Genomic DNA, 12,895 nt, shown 5'->3' with positions numbered 1-12,895 from the left:
AAAACGTAGCCCGACATCAATGAAAGTTAACCCCAAAATAATGACCGGCGGGACTGGGAAACATCAGCTGTCAAGTCTCAATGGAAATTTCACAGTCTGCTCCCACGCGTGGGTGATAAATGTGATACACTGGACAGAACATGAGCAAATATACCACGGGGACCTCTAGGGTGCTAAAGTCCTTCTTTGTTGTATGGCAAGAAGTGGGGTGCTCCTGGCAGACAAATAGAAATATCAGCTTCAGGCAGCCTCCTGTCATGGCACACTGGCCAACAGTTCTGTTGTAAGGGCCTTACCCATCTGTCACTGAGTGAGAGCAAAGAGATCTTAGGTAAACCATATCTGTCCTTCAATGTGTTTATATGGCACCCAGCACAAAAGGGCCCTGCCCTTGTCCAGGCCTATGGGTGCTACTGAAAGAGAAATGTTATTAGGGGTTATAATGTTTCTCACCGAGTTCGCCCACACCTGCACTCCCACCTGCAATCTGTGCAAGCAGCAGGTGCCAACACATGGCTGTTCCTGGCTGTTCCTTGATTCAGCTTCAGTAAATACGGAGCTTTCTAGGAGCTGATGGCTGTTTCTCAGACAGACTGTAAATAAATAAACACACTGTCAGCATTCCATAGAGCCCCACTAAGCGCAGCCCAGGCCTTTCCAATTTGATGTCTCGCTGAAGAAGTGCTGTCTAGTGGTTAGAGCACAGGACTGGGGATCAAGAGATCTGGGTTCTCTTCTGGCTTCTATAATAGCCTTACCTTGGGCAAATCATTTTTGGCATTACTGCAGTACCGAGAATTCCCTCCCAAGGTTGGAGCCCCCTCATGCATCTTAGCTGGAAAACTGAGCAAGTAAAATGCTCCTGTTTTTTATGACCAGCTCTAAACAGTGTCACCAACTCTTGCCTTGCAGTTTTATCTCAAGTCTCACAGTACTTTTTTCTTAAAGCTCTAGCTCCTGGAGTCAGGTGATTATGTGAGAATCTCAGCTTGTATTGAAAAAAAAAAGTTTTTAGCCCTCCTGGTTGTATAGTAAAGCTGGAAAATGTAACAGCCCCCTACCCTTAAAGGCCCCAAACCCAGAAAGCAAATAAAATGAACACAGTGGTGATTTAAAATCTCGTGATTGTAAAATACATCAAATTATTTTGGGTCAGAGGGCCTGACTCATTATTTTTGAATGCTTGGGGTTGGCAAGAGAAAGGGTGCAGGCTGCACTGAGAGGAAGCACCGGGTCCAGGGATCATGCAGGCTGCATACTGGTCAATTTCCATCCCTGCTGTCCACCGCTGACACGGTCTGCATGCTGGTGTGGTCTGGCTCCACGTCGCTGCCTCTTTTGGAGCGTTGCCTTCTGGGTCTGCTGTGGAATTTGCTCTTTGTGCAAACAGGAGGGAGGTATGGGAGGAGGGTGGCCAGTGGGCTGGGAGCTAGAAGGAAATGAGCTCTGCAGGCAACAGAAGAAAGCACAAGGAACTAATGGGAACCACTCTGCGCATGTCACGGCTTGAGGGTGTTACAAAGGCTTCCGCAATGCCTGGGGAGGCTTCTGGGCCCCAGGACACCTGGCAGACTTAGTTCTCTCTCTAAATCATCCCTTGGCAGCTGTGGATTCTGCCGGTTATTGGCAGGGCATGTGGCTGGGGCAGATTGACGCAGGATAGCGGGCGGCTGGGCCTTGCAGTCAGCTGCAGCAGGGGATCGGCGCAGCAGGTGGCGCTACAGAGCACAGCTGGGTGCAGCTGGCTGGGCGTGGCTAGCCGGTCTCAAGGACTCAAGAATGCAGGTCCTTGGGGGAGCTGGGAGGATGCAGGCACCTGGCCTGACCAAGAGCCTTTCCCAGTGCTCAGTGGGTCATGAAAGAAGTGCCGGGGCTCAAGCAATTTTTTACATTCATAACAGATGCAGCGAGCCCAGCGGTGCCAGGGCTATGAACTGCCAAGCCCAGAGCTTCTCGGGCTCAGCCCTGGCAAAATTAAGGCCTGGTCTTTCCAAGTGTTGGTGGCTGCATTTAGCCGGGGTAAATCCTGTGCCTGGGTGAATAAGGGAGGTGGGCCAGAAGGTTCCCCTCCTGATCCACACTTTCCCAAAAGCTGGATCCTGGGCTAGGATTGGGCCCATCTCTAGTCGATGGTGATGTGCATGCTATGCCGGGAGGACTTTGTGATGGATGTTAAATGGAGTCTAGAGCACAGCCAGTAGCTAGTAAAAGCAGGGAGGACTTTGTGACAAAGGGTCTCTCTGTCTGTCTGTCCCCACCCAGTTATGATAGCTAGCCAGCATCTGATCTTAGGGATCTCCCGGGTGGGGCGAGTGCCTTGCTGTGTTTTTATAGGAATTGAGGCGTATCCCTTTAAATCGTTTGTGAGCTCAGCTCTCTAGTGGTCCTCGCCATTTCCTATGTTTCTGAAGCCACCAGACCGCCCCCTAGGGCAGCGGTTTGTGCAGGTAGCCAGGCCTGGCATGTTCTATGTGTTTCCTGAACGTGGTTATTTGGGCCTTACTCTTCATGTGTCCTATAAAGAGCAAAAGACCCGACTTCCTGTTCCATCGACCACCCTGACTCCCGTTCTTCCGAACCCGGCTTTCAGAGGTTGTTTGTCCAGCCTCGCTCTGAACTCTCTTCTCAGCTGCCTAGGCGAGTGTGTCAGGTTTCCTGCGAGGAACACAGACCTCGTCCGTTATCGTAGGAGACCCACTGGGGACACAGCAGCACCTGGGCCCAACTGGAGATCAGCTGTCTGTTGCAGAGAGCCGCGCAGGCTGGCCTGCCTCTCATTCCATCGGAGTGAGGCGATCTTATCTGCCAGGGGCTCTAATTCTCATCCCAGCCCTGCTCTTGTTTGTGTTTCGGAGGCCTCCGTGTTGGCTCTCGGGCTTTGCTTCTTTGCACGGCTATGAGATTCGGTTTCTCCTCTCCCCTATGAGAGCTCTGCAGGGAGGGGCCTGTGCGCCCCCCCCCCCGCCCCCAACCCAGAAAGTTGGGTCATGCCGCTCACCGGTCAGATGGGATTACTGCCACGCTAATCGTGCTATTATCAAATGTAAATGATTCTAAATAGTCTGACACTGTCAATCAAATTAAACAGCAGCCTCTTGTTCAGGGGTGGGTTGGTTTTTTTTAGAACTGTCATATCAACCGGCCAAAGGAGGAGGCGAGGTCTGTGCTGCGGGCAGGCACACAGGGAGAACTCACTGCAGCACGCGGGGCTAGCCCAGCATGGCAAACCACACACATTCGCTGCAAGCCGCAGGCCCCCCTGCTCTGGACGGTGGCCCTGACTCCTCTCTGGCATCCCCCTGCCCTGTGTTCTTAGCTCTGTCTTCCTCCTGCTTCTTCCTTACCAGAGCAAAACCAAGAAGAGGGAACACAGGCCCTTTGGGTTTTCTCTAGGTCTCCCTCTCTGGTTTCCCTCGCTTCTTTCTTTTCCTCTTCTCCCCCCTGTGACAGAGTGGGAACCGCCTACGGGGACCCGCACTTGGATAAAATATTGCTCAATAAAGCACCCGGGCTGAACCTACGGAGGAGCACGTGTGAGGGATCCCTGCCCTAGGACCCCTCCCCCTCCTGCCCCTCCACCGTTTTACTTTGATTGAGTGACAACTCGGTGCCTATCCTGACCCGCAGCAGCAGCCAGTCCCCCACTTCAGTTCCACCCGGTGCAGCCAGGATAAAGAGGGCAGGCTTGTGTTTCTCTCTTCCCCTTGGCGTGCAGGAGCAGGGTAAAGGCTGCTCCAACCTGTTCCCTGGGCCTAAGGCAGTTCACCTCCAGTGGTTCTACCCGAATCTCCACCGGGGATCCGTAGGCCCCTTGGGATTCCATAATGCCATGTAATTTAGCCCATCCAGACAAGATCATAAAAAAGGATCTAAACTAAATAAATCTAATACCTGAGGCAATGCAGCAGAACTGACATCCTGCCCATGTTGCTCTCCGTTCCTCTCTCCCCTCCCTTCTGGTCACTGATAGACTGGATTGGAGAAGATGGACAGCGCCAGGCCCTTGAGATTGCCAATTACAGAGCAATCTCCTCCCTTTGTGCTGCAGCTTTGGATTCCCTTCTCACAGGCGCGGGTTTCCAAGAGACCCGACTGGGAGAGGGAAGGGAGCCAGCTCACAGCCTGTGTTGAAATGGTGCCTGAAGTTTGACTGAAGCGAAGCCAGAAGAATTCCCCTTGGACCGTGACCATCCAAACCTTTATCTCTTTCCATACGTTCCCCACATTTCCCCCCTCCTCCTATCTGGACAGCTGCTATGCAGAACTGTTCCTTCTAGGGCAAGGGGAAGATTTGAGTGGGGAGGAGAGGTGATGCTTGTTTACTTGCAGTGTATTAGTCAGCCTGTAAGTGTTGCTGTGTACCATATAGAGGACCAGCCGGGGTGTGGTCACTGGTGAACAGTGGAGACAAAATTGGAACTCAAACTGTGTGGATGCCTGTTGTTTGTCTCTAGTTTGTAGTTGTTTTCCTGTTTAAGGCTGACTGATTCCCTGTAGCATGAAAGCACTAACTAGGCCTTTCACATGAACCTAGGAATTGCCAAACTGGTCCATCTAGTGCAGTATCTCATCTCTGACAAGAGCTAGCACAGAGGAAGTTGTAAGAAACCCTGCAGCAGGCAGTTATGGGTTAAGCTGCTGCTGGGGAAGTTAGAACTTGGCTCCGGGGTCTCCTTCCCTTGTTGGTCTCCATGTTCCCTTTGCTCCAGCTCCCGGGTGAATCTCACTGTGATGCATGCTGGTGTTCAAAGGAGGCCATCTATCACACCTGCAGATGGGATGTCAGAACTGAAGGGTGGGAAGTTTGAAATCTGAGTCCATCACTGATCACAGTGGGGAACTCTTCCCATGTATGTTAGTCACCCACCTCCTTCCAGGAGTACCCCCCAGTTATTTCTCTCACACTCTCTCTCTCTTTGGGCCCCAGGATTGGGAGTCTGTCTCAGACTTCTCCAACCCGCATCTCTTTGACTTTAGCCTGGGGACTCCGGTCAGTTGCCTCTCATGGCAATTGAGCTTGACTGCAGCACTGCTCAGGACAAGGGGCAGCGTTCCGAATACGAACACAAGATGGAGCCGTTCACGCCAGGCACTACAGAGGCAGAGCCGGCAGCAGTGGAAGACAGCCAGGCGCAAGCAGAATGCATTTTAATTGGCAGTGCTGATGCAAACATAAGGGCTTGATCCTGCCTCTTAGTCCCATAAAAAATCCCATTGAAGTCAGTGGGGGCTCAGCACTTCTAAAAACGTTTGACCTACACACCTTGCTCAGTGTCACCTAGGTGCCTTGACCCCCTAACCCCTGCTCTAACCAGTAGAAAACACTGCCTCTTTTATGCTTGCTATGCAGTGATGTGTCCCACACACTGGCAAACACAGGCCTCCGAGAGCTTTAGACTGAAGCACGCAGAGGGATTGTTTTTTAAAGGCGTTGAAGTCACTTCTGGGACCTCTGAACCCGAGGGCCTGCTAGGGGCTGGGCTGGTGCCTCTGCCAAAAATCCCCGCCAAATCCTTGTGAGACCACAATGCAAAACCTTCCAAATTAAAAAGGGAGAACATGCGGCGACCTTCCCAAGCTTGGACGCTGACCCCATGCTGTTCTGGGGTCAATCCATCACCAGGGCCTCAACTGCTCAGTATATTAAATGTTGCTTAGAAAGGTGCTGAAGAGCCATCTCATGGCACCAAAAACAAGCCAGAGGCATTTTCTCTGCCCTTCACACTAAGTACTGGGGTATTTCACCTAGGTCCTGGGAGCATCTTTGTGGGGAGAGGTGAGTGAATCTCATTTGAAGGCCTGATTTTCACAGGTGCAGGTCCCATTCCCTTCTGTGTGACTTCTGGGCATTGACAAGTGAAAAGTCCCAGGCCATGTTCTCAGCTGCTGTAGATGGCTGTCCTTCCCTTGACGCTGCTAGAGCTCCGGGGGATTGACGCCAGCTGAGAAATTTCTCTCCTATATTTACGAGAGCCCTTTACAAGTGGGACTGATAACGCCTCAGGTTCCTGGTGGAGAGGGTGGATGGCCCACTGGCTAAGTTGCTGGGCTGGGATGCAGTAGGTTCAGGACACTGGTTTGCCAGGGGCTTCCTGCATGATATTAGGTGAGTCACTTAGGCCCAGATCCACTGTGGTGTGTGGGCTCCTGGCTTCCATGGATTTCAAATTGAACCTCTGGGCCTTAGCTTCTCTGGGTGGGATCCACAAAGGTCTGTAGGCACCTGAGTCCTGCTTTTAGGCACCGCTGAAATCCATAAAATCCCCCTCAGCTTTTTTTTAGTTTTGCTGACTAACCATGTAGGCACCTAAACTCGCTCAGCGCCTGAAATTTAGTCCCTTCCCCCCGGGCTGTGGGATATAATGAGGGAGTCTCCCCCAATCTTTCCTGCTGAAACTGTTCCACTTTAATAGACTCTGCAGCCCAGTGGGTAGTGTGCTCACCTGAGAGGTGACAGATCCCTGTTCAAATCCCTTCTCAGCAGGCAGAGAGGACTTGAACGGTGGGTCTCCCACATGCAGAGTACCCTAACCGCTGGGCTAAAGGTTACAAGGGGCCGCCACATGGAGTTAGGTGGTCTCTGACTGGACTTACTGGATTGGGCCCCACATGTGACTGAGGCAGAAGGGTGCCTGTCTTCCCCTGAGTTGTGGATTGCTGATGGAGAAATACGCCTCCCAGCAGCCTGGACTTTGGTGCCAAACTCCGAGAGAGGGGTAAGACTTAGCCTACACACCCCTCTCACTAGCATCTCCCCCTGGCTGGCTTAGATGGCTCCTGCCTCGCCCGCTGGCTTTTGTGGATCACAGTCTAAGGTACCTAGTTCTCCGCACTGATTGTATAGGGAGCCCAGGTGCCTAGCTCAGGCTATGTGGATTGCAGTGTTGCTCCTGTTTTATTTCTAGGAGCCTAAAAGTTAGGAAGCTTCCCCCACCCCTGGTGGTGGTGCCTAACAGTGGGAGGTGGGGCCCAAACCATGGCCCCACCCCTTCCCCAGAGGCCCCACTCCCACCCCTCCCCTGTTGCTTGTCCTCTGGATGGTAAAAAGTGAGAGGACATAGCCTTCCTACTTTTAAAAGTGGTGGGGCCATGGTCCCTGGACCCCCCCAATCCCAGAGCCCCTGACCATCATGCTGAGTGTCACCAAGCCTAAGTCTGTTTTGGGGCTCTGGGCTGCTGTCTCATTTCCCCCCTCTGTAAAACGGGATAACAGTACTGCCCGCCCTCGCAGGGAAAGTGAAGATAAATACATTAAAGACTGTGGAAGACTCAAGCAACATGGCCCATATAAAGTATATAGATTACATATTTTATTCAAATCTGTTACTTACATAATCCATAACTTTTCATCATATGTGGTTTTGCTTTCTAGATTCTATTGGTCTCCCACAGCTAAACTAAACTGGTCAGTTTCACTTGTGGTCACCGGTCAGTTTCACTCTCCAGTTCTCATCAAGGCTGTTGTGTTGGAGATTCCTGTCTTACAGGGACTGTGTAAACCCCAAACACTTCTCTCACACAGCTCCTCCCCTGAATGGACGTCGAACACCTGGCATGCTCTTTTCTGCATCACTCAATGATCCCAATCAACAATTTCCAGCCATTAGATCTCCCAGATAGTCCTGCAAAGTATGTGTCTAATAGCAGGCCCCTTCTCCCAACACCAGTGTCCCACTGTTGACATCAGCATTGCCCCTCTGCTGAGCAGTGGCAGGTATCCAGGGCTGGCTTCCCAGTGGAAGAGGAATCAATGACAGGGAGTCTGGGCATATTTTAAATGTAACTTGTTTTATTTGCATGGATGCACCAGGCCTGGAGCAGAGGTGGTCACACTGCATGCAGGGCAATCCCTTCTTGCAGGAATCGCAACCCAACACCAACACCTAGTTCCCAAACCCCTGCTGCTCCTGCAGCTCGTGCACTAAACGCTGTCTACACAGAACCTCGCATAGTCCAAAACTAACAACATACTGTGTCTTTCAACGACTGAACACTGGCTTGCGCGCTAAGAACTTGGAAGACTCTCTGTAAACAGCGCCAGCTGGTGACACCTGCCATAAAAATATGACCCTTCGGAGTCAGTAGCATGTTGTTGTCTGCACTGGTGTAAGTAACTGCAAAAGGGGCTGGGCAGCAGAGAATCAGACCCCCCTAATGTAGACACACTGCCTCGGTGTAAGAAACCGTTTGAAAATGGGGTATGTCATACGGGGGCACGTAATTTTTTTACACGAGTGCAATGCATCTGCACGAGGGGTTTGCTCTGATGCAGCAACAAGCGAGACCAGAAAGAAAGGCCTCCCCAGGTCTGAGCTTGGGTAGCTAGTCTGGTGCTGCAACATCCACACAGCTATTGGTAGCGTACTAGTGCAAGCCAGCTCACACAGGTCTGTCTACTCAGGCTGGAAGCTCGCTCCCAGCTGCAGTGTAAACATACCCTCTGAGCTTTTCTCTAAGCCGGATCCCGATTCCGGATCGCTTTTTTCCTCCCCCATCCCCTCGATCCATTTGTCAGTGTCTCAGCATTAAATAAAACGCTACCCAGAGCTGTACATCAGCTTTGCCCCCAGCAGATCCTGCCCTGTAACATGTACCGTTTGGTTGGTCAACAAAGCGGAGACAGATAACAGATTAACCCAGTTTAGAGCGATGGAGCAATCAGTTAGCTGGTAAACTGTGCTGTTCCCCAGGGCTTCAAGTGCCTTTAATGAGTTATTATTTAGTAGGCTATATTGTGGTTAATGGAGGGACATTTCAGAAATGATCTGTTATTAATTAAACCATTCCAGGGCAAAGCTACAAGTTCTTCTTCCAGGCCGAATTGGATTGATTCACATCGCTTAGTATGGAAAGATACTGGAGGGTGGACTTCACTCAGGAAGGAAAGATGAGGTTGCCATTTAACAAATGGTATTTGTTTTGATTCTCCCTTTTGTTTGTATTTTTGATCCTTCTTTCCAACTTGAATAGCTCTAGCTCCAATAGGAGTCACGGGGTTCGGTGCAGGAGTCACTGGGTGAGGTTTCTGGCCTGTGCCGTGCATGAGTTCAGACTAGATGATCACCATTATCCCGTCTAGCCTTAAAAATCTATGAATCCAGCCTGAGTCCATTTTATTGATTTATTTTGCATTGCCCTAGCACCTCCAGAGCTCCAGGCATCCCCAGATCTCTGACAGCCAGAAGCTGGGAGTGAGCGACGGGATGGATTGCACAATAGTTGCCCTGTTCTGTTCATTTCCAATGACGCAGCTGGCACTGGCCACTGTCAGAGACAGGACATGGGTCTAGATGAACCATTGATCGGACCCAGTCTGGGCCCCCTCCCTCTTGGGCTAGGCGGTGCACAAACATATAACAAAGCGATGGTCCCAAAGACTCCAAGTGATGAGTAAAAGCTATTACCAGCCAGTGGCTGCTTGGTGGCCCATGTGAAGCTTTTCAGTCTAGTTCCCAGTCTCCACCTGTCCACTGATCACCTCATAGAACACACCGCAGCTACCTGGCCCCCACTGCTGGCAGACTCAGCACGGAGACAGAGGGCAGGGTTGGATGTGTGAGGCCTGGTTCCTCCCAGCCAGGTTGATGAAAAATGGCTCGGGGGCTGGGCAGATGAAGATTGCCCTGTTGTTGTCTGTGCTGGACATATACCGTCAGTTTCCAGGGCAGTCAAGCCAGCACCTTTTGTAAGAACCCCTCACCTTGGGTCATCAGCAGTGCTTGAACCCAGGGCATTAAGCACCAAAATGCAAATTATTACCACTTAAGGAAAAGGAGTAAATCCACTAGCTGCTAGCAGTAGTAGGCTGTCGTCTTCTGCATGCTACTGGAGGGGGATGTGACACACATTTTATGCTTTTTGCAATCACTATACTCACACAAAGAGCCAGTTAAAAGCAACCAAAGCATTGCCCAGAACCTGAACCTCATCTCGTCACCAAAACTTGGGCCAGATCCCAGCATGAAGTCATTGGAGCTATGTTGATTTATACCAGCTGAGGCTCTGGTGCCTTGTGTGAGGCTCAAATATGTGCAGTTAACATATTCCATATCACGCCCCTATGAACGGCGTGGGCTTCGACAGGCCTTGGTGGGACAGGTTGCCGCTAAAAAAGTCTGTTCTCCTGTTCCTCCTCCCAGCCCCATCTTTCAGAGCCAAAGGATCAAGTGAGGATCTGAACTTTCCGCACCAGTTCTCTGACATTTGCCCGTCACTGTGTAACCAGCCAAACAATAAATAAACGAGAAGGGTAGCTGCAAAAACAGAGCCAAAGGGAAAAAGCACATTATGGGGGCGGTGGGAAGGAGTCACTAACAAGCCAGTCTGTGCATGTGGATCATTCATTTGGTCTTCACTGCTCTGGACTTTCCACTCTCACCTGCTTCCTGTTAATCACAACCCATATTACAAAACATTGCAGTTAATAGCTGGCAGTCAGATCTATGCCTCTCCCTCTTGGTTCCCTGCCCTCCCTCAGCGCGCACAGCCAGTCTGGCCCCTGTTAGGTGAGCTTGCCATAGGGAAGAACTCCATGGGGGTTGTTCAGACAGGAAATGGGCCAAGCTGGGCAGGTGCTTTGTTGGCCAAGGGGAAAAATGGGCCAAACTCAACGAGCTCACAACTTGGGTGCTGTCCCCCTAGATGTCCCTTACTATATTATACAGCATCTTCAGATGAATTGCTTGTTGCATCCCCTCCCCGCCCCCAGGGGCTAGTCCATATAACGGATAACAACCTAGTCCTGCTGCTAGCTAACAGAGTTCCCCTGTTAGCTCGGATTGCCTGACCTTTGGTGCAGAATGTCTTGGTTTGATCCCCAGCTGGTGACCGATGCTGGGAGCTCTTATACTGGCTCAGCATTTCAGGGGAGCTGGAGGGAAGACAGTATGCAGGAATCGACTGCTCTGTGCAGTGATGCATTCTTGTTATGAGTCCTCAGAGTCACAGAAACTTCCCGTGTCCCTCATTGGCCGAAGTTTGGTGGTGCATTAGACAACGGCTTCGCAGGAGCATCTGTGTACCCCAAGCCACCGGGGAGAGTGGTGTTTGTCCTGCCTCTTGAGGTCCCCCAAGTTTCCTCAGAGTCACAGAAACTTCCCGTGTCCCTCATTGGCCGAAGTTTGGTGGTGCATTAGACAACGGCTTCGCAGGAGCATCTGTGTACCCCAAGCCACCGGGGAGAGTGGTGTTTGTCCTGCCTCTTGAGGTCCCCCGCCACACAGCGTCATCTGCGAAAACAGGAACCAAGTGTCGGCAGCAAGTTCCGAGCACCAAGCGAGAAAGAGAGGCAACACCAGCATGGATTCACCAAGGGAAGGTCATGCCTGACTAACCTAATCGCCTTTTATGATGAGATTACTGGTTCTGTGGATGAAGGGAAAGCAGTGGATGTATTGTTTCTTGACTTTAGCAAAGCTTTTGACACGGTCTCCCACAGTATTCTTGTCAGCAAGTTAAGGAAGTATGGGCTGGATGAATGCACTACAAGGTGGGTAGAAAGCTGGCTAGATTGTCGGGCTCAACGGGTAGTGATCAATGGCTCCATGTCTAGTTGGCAGCCGGTATCAAGTGGAGTGCCCCAAGGGTCGGTCCTGGAGCTGGTTTTGTTCAATATCTTCATAAATGATCTGGAGGATGGTGTGAATTGCACTCTCAGCAAATTTGCAGATGATACTAAACTGGGAGGAGTGGTAGATATGCTGGAGGGGAGGGATAGGATACAGAAGGACCTAGACAAATTGGAGGATTGGGCCAAAAGAAATCTGATGAGGTTCAATAAGGATAAGTGCAGGGTCCTGCACTTAGGACGGAAGAACCCAATGCACCACTACAGACTAGGGACCGAATGGCTAGGCAGCAGTTCTGCGGAAAAGGACCTAGGGGTGACAGTGGACGAGAAGCTGGATATAAGTCAGCAGTGTGCCCTTGTTGCCAAGAAGGCCAATGGCATTTTGGGATGTGTAAGTAGGGGCATAGCTAGCAGATCGAGGGACGTGATCATTCCCCTCTATTCGACATTGGTGAGGCCTCATCTGGAGTACTGTATCCAGTTTTGGGCCCCACACTACAAGAAGGATGTGGATAAATTGGAGAGAGTCCAGCGAAGGGCAACAAAAATTATTAGGGGTCTAGAACTCATGACTTATGAGGAGAGGCTGAGGGAGCTGGGATTGTTTAGTCTGCAGAAGAGAAGAATGAGGGGGGATTTGATAGCTGCTTTCAACTACCTGAAAGGGGGTTCCAAAGAGGATGGCTCTAGACTGTTCTGAATGGTAGCAGATGACAGAACGAGGAGTAATGGTCTCAAGTTGCAGTGGGGGAGGTTTAGATTGGATATTAGGAAAAACTTTTTCACTAAGAGGGTGGTGAAACACTGGAATGCGTTACCTAGGGAGGTGGTAGAATCTCCTTCCTTAGAGGTTTTTAAGGTCAGGCTTGACAAAGCCCTGGCTGGGATGATTTAACTGGGAATTGGTCCTGCTTCGAGCAGGGGGTTGGACTAGATGACCTTCTGGGGTCCCTTCCAACCCTGATATTCTATGATTCTATGATTCTAACACCCTCCTCTTCCTCCCCCACCCCCATTTCACAGCAATAATATTTAAAACACCGACGACAGTGCCTGTGACAAGGACAATTTACAGCTGCTGTGCTCTCCGGTTACTTTCCCGTGTCTGCTGGTTGGTGGGGGGAGGGGCAGGAGTGTTGCACCATAATGCTTTGCCACTTGCAGGTAATAAATGTGGTTTTCAAGAACTACATTGGCGATAGTGACATCCCTGCAAAAGTGACACTTTGCATCATCTGGGTGATCCCAGACGAATGAACCCAATTGGGTCTGTGCATGCGGCTTTGTATTCCGGATCGTAATGATTTGCTAGCGCCTAGAACAGCG

This window comes from Lepidochelys kempii, chromosome 4 (assembly GCF_965140285.1).
Source record: "Lepidochelys kempii isolate rLepKem1 chromosome 4, rLepKem1.hap1, whole genome shotgun sequence".
Classification (NCBI taxonomy): Eukaryota; Metazoa; Chordata; order Testudines; family Cheloniidae; genus Lepidochelys; species Lepidochelys kempii.
Note: the sequence above shows the minus strand (reverse complement) of the source record.